The 15,325-nt window shown below is 36.7% G+C and overlaps 1 protein-coding gene across 3 annotated transcripts in view; it reads left to right on the top strand.

Moving 5' to 3' along the window:
• htt (huntingtin) overlaps positions 1-15,325 on the top strand; it is a 306,184-nt gene that overhangs the window by 114,104 nt on the left and 176,755 nt on the right. The window lies entirely within an intron of this gene.

Below are 15,325 nucleotides of genomic sequence, written 5' to 3'. Positions count from 1 at the left end.
AAGTATCGGGGTACAAGATCAACGCAAATAAAAGTGAAGCAATGCCAATGAATAATGCGGATTTCACAAAGTTCAAGAAAGAATCACCATTTAGATGGCAAACAAAAGCAATGCGATACCTAGGTATACAACTAAATAAAAATCTCGGCCATCTATATAAACTAAATTATCATCCATTAATGAAAAAGTTACAAGCCGACTTAGAGCATTGGAAAGACTTACCACTAACACTGATAGGAAGGATAAACTGTATTAAAATGAACATCTTCCCAAGGATACAATACCTATTTCAGTCATTACCAATTCACCTAACAGAGAAATTCTTCAAGGAGTTGAAGAAAATAATAAGGAAATTCTTATGGAAAGGGGGGAAACTGATGATACCACTAGATAAATGAACAGAATGATACAAACAAGGAGGCTTACAACTACCAAACTTTAAGAATTATTATTGAGCCGCACAATTAAGATACTTATCAGATTTTTATCAAACAAGGGAAAAACCAGATTGGACCAGATTAGAACTAGATAAAATAGGGGAGAAGATACCAGAACATATACTCTATAAATGGGATGAAAACCTGGTGCAACATGGGAATTCACCAGTACTGCACCATCTGCTCAACATTTGGAAGAAGATTCATGGAGAAAGGAAAAAACAAATTACCAACTACCAAAACTAATATTGACGCAAAATCAACTAATCCCCTTTCACAATAGCTAACCTTTCCTTTAGAGAATGGGAGAGAAAAGGGATCAAAAGAATAGAAAATTGTTTTTTGGGAAATAAATTATTATCCTTTGAACAAATGAAGGATAAATATAATATAACTCACTATACAATGTTTGCATACCACCAACTGAAAACCTACTTGAAGGACAAATTGGGAAACAGTCTGAGGTTACCAGAAGGAAGCAATTTTGAATATGTGATTACAGACACAATGATAATTAAAAAATTTGTAACAAACATGTACATCAAAATGCAAGAAAAGGAGAACGAGGAAACAAACGGTAAACCTAAACAAAAATGGGAACAAGATCTAAACATAAAGATAAAGAATGAAACATGGGAAAAGCTATGCTCCGGAACTATGAGAAATACAATAAACACGAGGTTACGCATGATACAATATAACTGGATACACAGGCTATACATCACACCTCAAAAGTTAAATAAATGGGACCCAACAGTATCAGACAGATGTTTTTGCTGTAAAAAGGAAACGGGAACAACAATTCATGCAATTTGGACATGTGAGAAAGTGAAAAAATTTTGGGAAGATCCAAACCAGATATTAAACAAAATCACAAAAAGCAATATACCAAAAAACCCAGAGATCTTCCTCCTAAGTAATATAAGAAATAAAGAACTTGGACTCTATTTGAATGGAGCACAAAAAAGATTTGTTATGATAGCCCTAGCTGTAGCAAAAAAAATGTATTATGTCAACCTGGAAATTAGAAGACAACTTGAGAATACAACAATGGTACATAGAAATGAATAAATGTATTCCATTAGGAAAAATAACATAATTTAAGAAATAACATCACAATATTCGAACAAATATGGGAGCCATACATGAAATACAATAGAGAAATCCTACCGTGGACTTCCACCACCTAAAATGACAGAAGGAGAAGGGAATGAAAAGAACTGACTCAGTAAAATTTCTTGTTTGTTTTTATTAAGTGACAACATTGTTTAACGGGTTTAATGTATCATAGATTGAACTTCAAATAAATGGGAAAGGGGGTGAGGGAGGGAGGGAAGGGGAGGAAAAGGGAGAGAAAATGACACTATATATTCAAGAAAAAAAATGTCTATGTATCTTGGTCAATATGGTTTATAGTGTGAAAAATAAAAAATTATAAAAAAATATGTATTTGGGTGACTGTATTTTGATCTGGTGATGTAAGGTTGGTAGCATTGCATTTGATGTTTATATGAACCTACAAATTGCTTTTATTGTCAAAGAAGTATAGAAAGAATTTAAACCTTGGGGGTAAAAGTAGAATTTGAATACAAAATTGGCATTGAACAAGATCACGTGATGGGGTAGTGGCTGGTTGGGAAAACCAACCTTCCATAGAGAAAATTGAAAAAAAGGTATATAAAAAAAAAAACAAGGAAGAGAAGAAAGGTATATATTAAAAAAAATCACAAGATAAACAGTACAAGGAGATCTTGAAGATGGCTCCAAAGAATGAAGTCAACAATGTCAAGCAAAGAAGAGATAAAGAAATTGCTGGAGGAAAAAAGGGGAAGGCCTTACCAGTGACTGGGAGCAGAGAGCTCTTCCCAAGAGGATAGCCCGATTGGTGAAGCCGGTGAGCAGGCAGCTTGGGGCGATGTCCCCTGGGGCGGGTCTCGGACGTTGGCTTGCAGAGCCTGAGAAGGAAGTGCTAGTGTGCTTTTTATCCAGATGTCAGCTTTGAACTTTTAAGAAACGAAAGGAGTCTAATTTAGCAAAAACAGTTTTATGGAAAAAAGGTTATAACTTTGTGTTGCGACATCCAGTTGTGTTGAAAGGTATTTATCCCTGGTGGGCAAAATAGACTGTTTTCAGATCCAGAAGAAGCTCAACGCTTTGCAGACCGATTACCCAATAAGCAACAAGAAGAGGAGTAAAAGAAATATTAAAAGGATTGTTAAGATTACGTACATAAATAAGTTGGACTGTTAATAGTTTGATTACAAATGTTTAAGGTTTAAAAAAGATGGCTTTGTTGTATTTTTAAGAATAATATAGAGTTTTCTCTGCGGGAGGGCTGGGAAAGGGGGAAGATCTACCCACTGTGAAATCTGTTGATGTTTATGGTCAATATCGCAACCCAGTAGAAGAGGGAGTTGTGGTTGTCTTGCGAGGTGGCAAGGACAACTCAGAAAAGGGGGAATTAATGTTTTTTGTAATAGTATTTTTTAAAATCGTTTTTGTTATTATTAGTTCTGTCTTCACGTTATAATAAAGAGTAAGAACAATTTAAAGTATGATTTTAGAAGAAGGGAGATGGAGGGGTTGAAGAGGTAGGAAAGAGTTGAAAACTGATGAGTACATTGAACTATATGACTATTAATATTAATGGAATCCACAATCAAATTAAGAGGAAAAAAGTCACTGACACTACTTAAAAAGGAGAGAATAGACATAGCATTAATACAAGAAAAACATACTTAAGAAAAAAACCACACTTAACTGAATTAGAACACCGCAAGTTGAAGACAGACTGGGTAGGTCATGTAATGGCATCATCATCCAATTCAAAAGCCAGGGGACTTGCTATATTAGTTAATAAGAATCTGCCAATTAAGATAAAAAGAAGTAATAACAGACCCGGTGGGTAGATACGTAATGATAAAGTGCCAGATTTATTCAGAATTTTGGAACTTGTTGAACTTTTATGCACCTAATGAAGATGACCAGGAATTTATGCAGGACATCTTTGTAAAGAGAGCATACACACAGGGACATATTTTACTTGGGGAGGGATCTTTAATTTTAACCTTGACCCATTGATGGATAAAACCGGGAAGACTAATGTAAATTTGGCTTCTTTATTTTTTTATAGTAAACTCAATGCATGATTTAAAAATAATTGACATATTGAGAAAACAATACCCAAAAGAAAGAGATTATTTCATATTATTCAAACGGACACAGAACCTATTCTCGGATTGACATGTTCTTGTTGTCAGCTCAGATTCAGGGGAGAGTTCAAAAGACCGAATATAAGGCAAGACTTTTATCTGACCATTCACCCTTATTATTAACAATTGAGTTGGAGGATATTCCACCGAAAACATATAGATGGAGGCTAAACCCTATATTGTTAAAAAGCTAAGACTTTTGGGAATACATGGAACAACAAACAGATACATTTATATTGTGGGAAGCAATGAGGCCTTTATTAGGGGATAAATAATTAGTTACACGACTAAGATTAAAAAAGAATATAATCGGGAAATAGAACAGTTGGAAAAAGCGATAGTAACTATAGAAAAAAGATTTAATGAGAAGGGAAGATATAGAGAAAGAGAGAATTGGCAGAGAAAAAATTAAAATATGAAACATTACAAACATACAAAGTGGAGAAAAACATTATGAAAACAAAGCAAAGATATTAAGAATTAGGAGAGAAAACCCACAAAATATTGGCATGGCAACTTAAATCAGAACAAGCAAAAAGAACTATCTTAGCAATAAGAAAGGAGGATAAACAGATCTCAGAGAAACCATTAGAGATTCATGGCAATTAAAAAAAAATTCTATAAGCAATTGTATCAAACCAAAAATCCAGGGAAGAACGACAAAATTGTGAATTTTTATCAAACATTGAATTACCCCAATTAGAATTGGAGGATCAAAATAAATTGCTAAAACCCCTTACAATTGCAGAAATACAGGATACATTAATAACACAACCAAATGATAAAACACCAGGCGAAGATGGATTCCCTACAGAGTTTGATAAGGTATTTGATAATCTATTAATTCTGCCCCTTTTAGAGGTAATGAAACAGGTGGAAGAGACCCAGAATTTACCTGACTCATGTAAAACAGCAATAATCACAGAAAAATTAACATTAAATTAAACAAGGAGGATTGCAGTTACCAATTTTCAAAAATTATTACAGGGTAGCACAGTTAGATATCTTATCAGAATTTTACCAGACTGGAGAAAAACCGGATTGGCTCAAGATTGAATTATATAAATTAGGAGAAAAGGACTCGGAACATTTGCTCTATAAATAGGATGAGAAACTGGTGCAATGCAACAATTCACCAATACTACATCATATACTAAAAACATGGAAGAGAATACATGTGGAGTGAAAGATGATAAATTATCAAATATCAAAAATGCTACTGATGCAAAACTCATTAATCCCTTTTACAATGGACAATATATTTTTTAAGGAATGGGCTAGAAAAGGAATTAAAAGAATAAAAGATTGGTTTTTGGGAAACAATTTATTAACATTTGAACAATTAAAAGACAAATACGGAATATCACATGGTACAATATTTTCATATCAGTTAAAAACGTATTTAAAAGAAAAATTGGGAACTAGCCTAAGATTACCTGAGAGTAGCTGCTATGAATACTTAACTACAGACACCGCAATAGTAAACAAAATTATTACAAACATGTATAGCAAATTGCATTACAAGGAATATGATGAAGCAATAGATAAACCCAAACAAGGTTGGGAAAAAGATTTAAATATATGAATAAAGAATGAAACATGGAAAGAACTATGCATAGGAACCATGACTAATACAATAAATACTCGGCTTCATCTGATACAATACAATTGGCTACATAGATTATATGTTACACCTCAAAAGTTAAAACAGTGGAATACAACAATCCATTGTAAACAAGAAACGAACAATATTACATCCAATTTGGACATGTATAAAAGTGAAACATTTTTTGGAGGATTTAAACTTAGTATTAAATAGAATTATCACCGTAATAATTGCTTGCGAAAACGATTCTGGAACCGATTGGATCCGATATCTATTGAAGAACTTCCTCAAAACATCCTCCCCTGGAGATTTACCATTCGGCATTGAATTCAAAGCTGATCTAATTTCACTCAAACCAATTGGTTTTTCCAACTGATCCCCAGTCCAGTCATTCAATTTTGGCAGCTACAGTCCACCTAAAAACTTCTCTATTTTACTCTTGTCCTGTCTTATATCAGAGGTATACAATTTCCTATAAAATTCCTTGAACTGTTCATTAATATCTTGCAATCTATTAGATATCCCTTAATTCTTCCTCATTGCCTTTATTCTTCTTTACATTTGTTCAGATTTCAACTGCCATGCCAATATCTTATGTTTTATCTCCTAATTCATAATATCTCAGATTAGAACATTTTTCAACTCTATAAGTTTGTAACATATTCCATTTCAAGGCATCCAATTTGCTTCTCTTCTCCTGATTCTTTTTCTCCTTTTCTAAAACTCCAATTTCCTCTTCCAATCTTTGATTCATCTAAATACTGTTTTTTCAATCTAACTGTATAACTAATAATCTGTCCTATCAAAAATGCTTTAAATGCATCCCACAATATGAACTTAATATTAACCAAATCTCTATTTATGTCTATGAACTGTTGAATTTGTTCCATTAAAAACTTTCAAAACCCCTCATCTTTTAACAATAATGGATTAAATCTCCAACGATAAGAAGGTTGCATCATTTCAGTCCCAGTATATGTCAACAATACTAAAGAGTGGTCAGATAAAAGCCTAGCTTTATATTCAGTCTTCACTACGTTATCCATTAATTGAATTGTCATTAAAAAAAGTCATTTCTAGAATAAGTATCGTATTGTGCTGAATAATCTTTCTCTTGCGTTCATTTTCCTCCACACATCAATTAAATTCAATTCCTTCATCAAAAATAATACAGGTACATGATCCTTTATGCGGACATCTAAAATCCGGAAAACTCCAAAATCCAGCAAGTGGGGACCGGCGGTTGGGGGAGGCGGCCGAGGGACTGGAGTTTGGGGGAGGCAGCTGGGCGGCCGAGGGACCGCGGGTTGGGGAAGAAGGGCGGGCGACTGGAAGGGGGTGGGGGTGGATACTGCAGCACAATTTGGGTGGGCTTTCCAAAATCCAGAAAAATCAGAAATTCGGAACACGTTGTCCCCCAAGGGTTCCAGATAAAGGATTGTGTACCTGTAACTACTTAGCCATTTTTAAAAAATGTACAATTTTACCTGATTTGTCCATCACTGGATCAAAACAACAATTAAAATCTCCCCCTATGATCTTTAGATTCTGAAATTTGAGCAAGACGTTCTGAAAAAAATTTCATCATCAACATTTGGTGCATAAATATTCGCCAAAGTTCAAGATTCTGCGAAAATCTTACAATTAACTATAAACATTCTCCCAATAGCCTCATATACAGATTCCAAAGTAAATGAATTAAAATTGCAACCCCTCTTGCTTTTGAATTGAAAGAAGATAAATATAACCATATAACAATTACAGCACGGAAACAGGCCAATTTGGCCTGTCTAGTCCACACTGATCCAAGTACCCTCCTCTAATCCCACTTACCAGCACTCTGCCCTTATCCTTCCATCCCCCTCCCATCCATATACTTATCCAACTCTTTCTTAAATGACAAAATTGACCCTGCCTCCACCACCTTTCCCGGAAGCCTGTTCCATACAGTAACCACTCTCTGAGTAAAGAAGTTCCCCCTCATGTTACTTCTAAATCTTTTCCCATCAACTCTCAACCCATGACTTCTTGTATCCATCTCTCCTACTCTCAATGGGAAAGGCTTTTCCACATCAACTCTATCTATCCCTCTCATTGTCTTAAACACCTCTATCAAATCCCCTCTCAGCCTTCTATGTTCCAAGGAATAAAGACCTAATTTGCTCAATCTCTCCTTGTATTCCAGATGCTGAAACCCAGGCAACATTTTTGTAAATCTTATCTGCGTTCTCTCTATCTTAATATCCTTCCTATAAATCAGTGACCAGAACTGCACACAGTACTCTAAATTTGGCCTCACCAATGCCTTGTACAGTTTCATCATTACTTCCCAACTCCTATATTCTATGCACTGATTTATATAGGCAAGCATACTAAAGGCCTTCTTCACCACCCTGTCCACATGCGCTCCTACCTTCAGGGAACAATGCACAGTTATTCCTCGATCTTTCTGCTCCATTGCATTCTTCAACGCCCTCCCATTTACCACCCAGTCTCTTTTTAATTTTTGGTGTTCATTATCCGTTAAATGCATTTCTTGCAAAAAAAAGCAACACCTACTTTAAATTTCTTAATATAATTTAACACTTTCTAGTGTTCAATTGGATGGTTGAGCCCATTCACATTAAAAGTAGCAAATTTTAGATTAGCCATCCATTTTATCCTCTCCCCATAGTCCTTGCAGCTTCATCTCCATCTCAACAAATCCTCACTTAAAGAAAAAAATATATATATTAAAAAATCCCTTACTCCCCACTCCTTACCCTCCCTCTAAGTAAAAGGTACTATCTCCCCAAAAACACAGGTAGCGGCCCAAGCCACTAAGCGAGTGATGCTTTTGGCCAAGTTACCATGTGTTCACATCTTTCCCCCCCCCCCAACATATTTCTCACAAATTCGAAGTTCACATCTCAGGTATAGCTGGCTTCCTCCATTTCTTTGTTCACTTGATCTTCATCCATCGAACCCTCTTCAGAATCACTCGAGCTCTCTTGCTGCTTTTCTGCCAATTGACCTTTCTTCTGCTTCTTCTTCCCCTTCAGAAGTTCTTCTCAGCTTCCATTCTTTCTCATTTGAGTTGGGGAGGACCGACCTTTCTTAAGGTCTGGCAAAGACTTTGCGAATTCCAAGGCCTCTTTCTCATCATCAAAAAAACCAAGAATTGTAGTCACCATAGAAAACTTTCAGCACCACAGGGAATCGAAAAGCAAATTTATAACCTTTTCGCCAAAGAATCACTTTTGAGGGTTAAATTCTTTACTCCGTTTAATAACATTCTGACTTAAGTCCACATTAAAAAAAATAACCTTCTGTTCTGAATCATCATTATGTCTCCATGTTGTTTCGCGTTCTGCACTGCCAGTCGCAAAATTAATTCCCTATCTCGATATCTCAGGCATTGAATCAAAACCGATCGGGGTTGCTGACCAGGCATTGGTTTACATCTTAAGGCTCTATGTACTCTGTCTAATTCCAACCCGTCTGAAAACATTTCAGTGCCCAACACCTTTAGTATCCATTCACGAAAAAATTTCACTGGATCTGATCCTTCAAACTCTTCTGGTAGTCCAACTATCTTCAAATTATTCCTACGGCTCTGATTCTCCAGGGTATCAATTTTTTTCAATAAATCTTCCTTCTCTTTTTAAAAAAAACTTTATTTAGAACTTTTAAAAACAACATAAAATCAATAACAACAAAGAAAGGTTTTCATACAATATAGTAAGCATCCCTCTCTCCCCCCATTCAGCCAGCCCCCTCAAGGGGAGCCAAAAAAACCCCCATAAAACATATACAATATTTTAAGATATTTCCAAACCCATATATTCTAAATAAGATGACCATGTTTTAACAAAAAAAGAGTAATTATCATGTAAATTATGTTATTTTCTCCATATAAATACAAGATCTCAATTCATTATGCCAGCGTGCTATATTATCTCTACATTATCCTTCCAAGTAATTGCTACACATTTTCGTGGCCCAGATAACGCCAAACGTACAAATGCTATTTGAAATTTATCCAACCCCAAGCCAGTCCAAGAAACCATATAACCCAACAAAAAAATCTCTGGATTTTTCCCATAATAGTTTTACCCTATCACAAGGCCAAACTGCATGCAAAAAAGTTCCAGTACTTAACCCACATCTAAAACAAAAATCCAAATGACTAAATCCATATTTTTTCAATTTCTCAGGAGTCGAGTATAACTGATGCAAAAAAATTATAATTAACCAAACCATATCTTACGTTAGTCAATTTAGTTACCCCTTCATGACACATAATCTCCCAATCCTCTTGAGGTATAACATAAGTTAAATCACTTTCCCATTTATTTCTAGATTTCTCCAAATTCGGTTTTTCCATAGTTTCCTGAAACAATCAATACATATCTGAAATAAAACCTCTCTTTGGTATAGAGGAAATCAAAGATTCAAATTTCGTTAACTTAGTTAAACTCATCTCTTTACCATAACTATCCCTTATCAAAGCTCTAAGTTGGTAATATACAAATAAAGAAACCCAATGAGATGTTGTAGCATAACTTGAAATTGATCATCAAAATATTCTTTGTATTCAGTAGAAGGTCTAACCTGACCAGTCTTAAGTTTTTCAGACTCCTCTTCTGGGTCACTGCTCAGCTCTTCTCCAGAGCTGTTGATCCTCTCCTCCTGCTGCTGCCCCTTTTAAGTTCCTTCACAGTCTCCCCTCTCCCCCTCCCCTCGGGTATGTGACTTACTCTCAGTCGATCCAGACTCGCTGGATTGACCAGTAGCAGTCCCTGTCTTCCCCCCACCCCCCGGGGTTAAAAATGCGAGGTATTGTGTGCATGCGCACCATCTCATCAGCTTCTGGAGGGGAGCTCCAGACACTGCCGGCATTTGTCGCTGTCCACGGTGGGGGGAGGACTAATCGAGGTCGCAGGCTTCGTTTCTAAGGTAGACCGAACTTCTTCCAAACTTATTGCTGGTCTTAGTCGGTTTTTTCATAGTTTGAGCTCTAGTTTTCTTCATAGTTGTAACTGATTGCTTATTAAATCACAGTTTAAGTACTTTGATGTAGTTTTAGGTCACCTCAACATTGGCATTTATTCAAATCTGGGAGAGATGTTGCACCATGTCTCTCCTATGCCATCATGCCACGTCCACCTCCACCCCCACCTCCAGGCTGTAACTAGTTGAGTGCTGCAGGGATTGGTGTTAAGGCCCTTTTCAGCTGGTATGGTTGGCAGGAGCCACTTGGCTGGTGCGGTTAGCTGACACCACAGAATCAATAACTTCACATACCAGAACACTGAAATAAAAGCCATAAAATATAGGTAACAGTCAGCAGAGATCACTGTCTTAAAATGAAGAGATGGCCATTCAAAATAGAGGTGAAAGAAATTTTGTGTCATCTGGTAAATCTTTGGTATCTTCCTCTGGCGGCATGGTTGGCATAGCCGTTAGCAAAACACTAGTACAGCACCAACAAACGGGACCAGGGTTTGAATATCGTGGTCTCTGTAAGGAGTTTGTACATACTCTCCATTTCTGCGTGGTTTCCACCACTGTTCAAAATGTACCATGGGGTGTAGTTCAATTGGGTGGTGTGGGCTGAAAGGGCCTGTTACTGTACTATATGTATGCCTACTTCTGATGCTCTTTCAAGCTGGAAGGAAAATTTGTCAGTTGGAATACACCAGTGATTTGTGCTGTTTTTAACCAGGAATAAATCAGAAAATGCTGGTAATTTCTAATCTGGTGTTCTCTGCATTTTTTTGGGTTTTTTTTCTTCCCCTAAGTGTCCAACTTCTGTGGGTTATTTTACTTTTTGATTTAATAACGTGATGACTGTAGCACAGAACCTCAAAGTTCGGAATTTTTTGATGATGAAGGATAGTGAAATGGATGGAAATGGAAATTAATGCATGTGTTGTGTACAGTTCTATAGCTCTAAATTTGGTGCAGGGCTAAGTAAACATTTCCCATGGATAACAAAAGACAAGGGAGCATGGAAAGCCATCAGCAGTGTTGCTAAGGCTGCAATGGAGTTCACTGATCAACCCCTCCATAGATATATAGTAAAACATGGGTATTGGCAGATGTCAGATAAGTGAATTTTCTGGTTGCTTGAGACTGTGTGTTGTGTAATTTGCAAACTAATGGTAAGGCATGCCAATTTTAAGCTCCTATACTTTTTTACTCATTTATTTTACTGCATTTTTTTTTGCTGGTTGCTCGAGGCTGCTGGTTGATTGAAATCTGGATACCAAGGGTTTTACTATAACCTATATGTTTCAGCTTGTCAAAGCAAGTGTGATTTGCTTTTGAATTATTGCAGCTTTGTGTGGGGAAGATAGACTGGCTTCAGACTCTTCTTGCATGGTAGCTGGTTACCAATGAAGCAGCACAACTCCCAATCATTTATTCTTTTTCTTCCACTGATACTGCTTGACGCTTTTGAGTTCCTTCCACAGATTTTTATTTTTGCTCCTATTTCCAAAATCGTGTGTCTTTTGGTTCCCACCCAAGGCAAGCCTACCACATTCCTGATCAAATCACATGCCAAGCCTATTCAGCACATCTCTGACACTGGCCCACATGACCAGTCATGAATTAATTTTTACTTCAGTTTATATTGGTGATTTATAAGACTTGAGAAGTCATGTTTAGAGAAATAACATGCAAACTTTGGTGTAATTTTTCATATTTATGAATCGACATGGTAAATAACAAAAATAAGTAGATCAATTTTAGGTTCCTGACTTGTACTCTGGCCATGCACTGTATATTGATATTATTCAGCTCCTCCAGCACTTGTGTATTAAACGAAATTGCAGACCTGCAGACTTTCTTATTCAACATTATTGATATTGTTATCAAATTAAGAGATTCTTCTGTGAAATTTTTGGTCAAGATTTAGTATTGCTAGCAGAAATAGAATTATTATTAAATACTAGGGATGTAAAGAAATTCATTTCAGAGATGTATAAATTATTACAAAATAAACAGTTCATAAATCAAGACATAAATGGGAGGTAGATTTAAATAAGCAAATTGATGAACGTAGATGGATTCAGATATGTAGCGAGAAAATGAAAGGTACAAAAAAAGTGAGATATTGATTTATATTATTATTATTCAATATAATTTTATTCATCCGTTATATTTAACACCACAAAAGTTACATAATATGAATTATATTTATTGGGATTCATGTTTTAGATGTGGACAAGAAGTTGGTACTTTTTTTTGCATTCGACTTGGCAGTGTTCCACAATTAAACCTTATTGGCTTCATTTGGGTAATTTATTAGAGTGAATAACTGGAGTAAGATTACCACAGGATCCAATGTTATTTTTACTAAGAGATGTTAGAGAAATTAAACCTAAATTAAAACTGAATATGTATCAAGTGTTCAGATTGCCTTGGCAATAGCTAGGAAATGTATTGCTATAACGTGGAAGCTGGATATTGATCTGGGAATGGATAGATGCTATGCAGAAGTTCTGAGTTGTATTCCACTTGAGAAAATTACATAATTTAAGACATAAATATCATTCATTTTGTGAAATATGGAGCCCATATTTACAAACTGTTGGTATTAAAATTTAAATGAATCTTAAACATTCTCTTTCTCTTTTCGATCTCATATGTTTCAAAGTATTAGAAAGTGAAGTACTGTTGGGAATTTTCTTGTCTTTTTTAAATTTGTGGGGGTTTGGGAGTGGGGGGATTTATAGCAGATTTTTCTTTCTTATTTATTTGTTTCTTCTTCTTTTTAATAAAATACCACATAAACTTGGATTAAGTTTGAAATATTGTAATATGTTTGTTGAGTGGTTTCATATGACACAAAATATGAAAAGAAACACTATTGATATTATTGCTCGCCAGCATTTAATGCCAAACATTAAGTGTGATCTATCACTAGGCCCTACAGTAGAGAGTTCGGGAGGAAAAGACAATGCATGAATCTGTGGAAAATAAATCCGCAGATAATGAAAATCAGATGTATGAATGGAATTTGTATCTGAATTACTCATGAAGGACTCAAAATCCTCAGATGCAGAGACAAGAGTGTTACTTTCTCAGCAGTGGTTGAAGGGTTCAAAGCAATCTGCAGTTGGCCAAACCAATTTTTACAATGCAAATATTGAATATCAGCAGTTAAAACAGGAAGTGTGCAGATGCCACAGGGTCAAGTTCAATACACAAATGTGCTTGAGAAACTCAGCAGGTAATACAGCATCCATAGGAAGTAAAGGATAACCAGCATTTTGGGCCTGGGTCCCTCGTCAGGAATCAGCAAAAACAAGTGGTCATCTGAATAGAATGGTAGGAGAGGAGTTAGCTTGAGCAGGAAGGAAGTTGTTTGGTTTGTATCATTGGGTGGAAACACAACCTGGTGGTCAGCAGAAGAACAGCAGTTGGCATCACAGAACTTCAGCAGAAGCGGGGGTCTGCCAGTTGGCACCTCTCATGCTGTTCTATCGTTTATTAAAATTATGGCTGATTCAGTTTTGGTCTCCACACTACTTGCTCTCACTCTCCTCCATTTTCGCCACCTATTATGTGATCCCACCACTCGTCACATATTCCCCTCTCCGCCTTCTGCAGGGACTACTCCCTCCGTGACTCCCTTGCCCACTCCTCCCTCTCCACCAATAGTCTCCTTGGGACCTACACCTGTGATCACAGGAGATGCTCCACTTGCTTCCGTATCTCCTCCCTCACCACCATTCAGTGCCCCAAACAGTCCTTGCAAGTGAAGCAACATTTCACTTGTAAATCTTCAGGGGTCATCTACTGCATCTGGTGCTCCCCTTGTTGGACTCTTCTACATTGGAGAGACATGGTGTAGACAGGGAGACCTTTGTTGTTTGATAAGCACCTTGGCTCTGTCTGCTGCAGTAGCATGGAGCTCCTGGTGGCCATCCATATCAATTCCTCATCCCAATTCTCCATCCCATTCCCTTGCTGACATATCTGCCCAAGGTCTCTTGCATTGCCAGACTGAGATAACCTGCAGATTGAAGGAACGACACCTCATCTTGTGTCTGGATGCCCTCCAACCGGATAGAATGAACATCAATTTCTCTGGCTTTCATTAAACCCCCTCCAACTTCTTCCCCGTCACCTTTCCCCAGCCTTATCTCTCTTCCTTTGCCCAGTCTCCTTTCACAGAGCCAAAATCATTTCTCACCTCTATATCCAATTAGCATTTGCAGGCTTCCCTTTCTTTTCCTATCCCCCTCCCCCTCTTTAAATAAACTAAAGCCTCAACATTTCTGGTTAGAGAATTCAAGAGATTCAGTACCCTCTGAGGAAAATGTTCCTATACAACTCAATTTTCAGAAGCTACCATAATGCCTCTGCATTGGATGACACTGCATTAGACAACCTGGAATTTCCATCCAAAAGTTGGTTTTAAGCAATACCCTTTGTACAAGATGATCCCCCCCCTCCAAAAAAAATGGCACTTACTGCTGACCAGTGGATGCTGTTAAAAGCACATCACAATATTTTAATAACAAATTAACATGTAAAGGTTTAAATTTTATTTGGATATTTTAAAGTAAACCACTGTCGACTCCTGAAACAGCTGTTTAAAGGCTGACTGTTTGCAAATAACTAATGAGTCATGCGTGAGATTGTGTCGGAGCTGGCAGGAAGTTGGTGGCAATACTGTGACTTCATTGTCGAGATAAGAATTTTAGATCCTTTTATGGTGAAAATTGGTTTCAAGGATCTTCCTATACGATGGCATTCAAGATATCCTAAACGTAGCAAATCTGTAAGTGAACCCCATCATTTCAGGAATCAGTATATTGAATCACTGTGCACTGCACAAAGGCAAATGTATCCTTTCATTAAAAAACGGAGAATAAAACTGTACACAGTACATTAACAGCCTGAGGAATAATAGCAGTCATCGGCCATCTGTTGTAATCCATATCTGGTTTAAATGTAGCCATGATGATCATCTCTGCCTTTCCTGCATTCCCTGACCTACTGAGATTTTACAATTTGGATATGCAATGTGATTCATAATGATTAATTTGTCAAAAGATTTCCAAGAAGTAGGA

Source organism: Narcine bancroftii, chromosome 1 (assembly GCF_036971445.1).
Source record: "Narcine bancroftii isolate sNarBan1 chromosome 1, sNarBan1.hap1, whole genome shotgun sequence".
In the NCBI taxonomy this organism is placed as follows: domain Eukaryota; kingdom Metazoa; phylum Chordata; class Chondrichthyes; order Torpediniformes; family Narcinidae; genus Narcine; species Narcine bancroftii.
The sequence above is the reverse complement of the archived record's forward strand: the minus strand, read 5'-3'. Positions and strand labels throughout refer to the sequence as shown.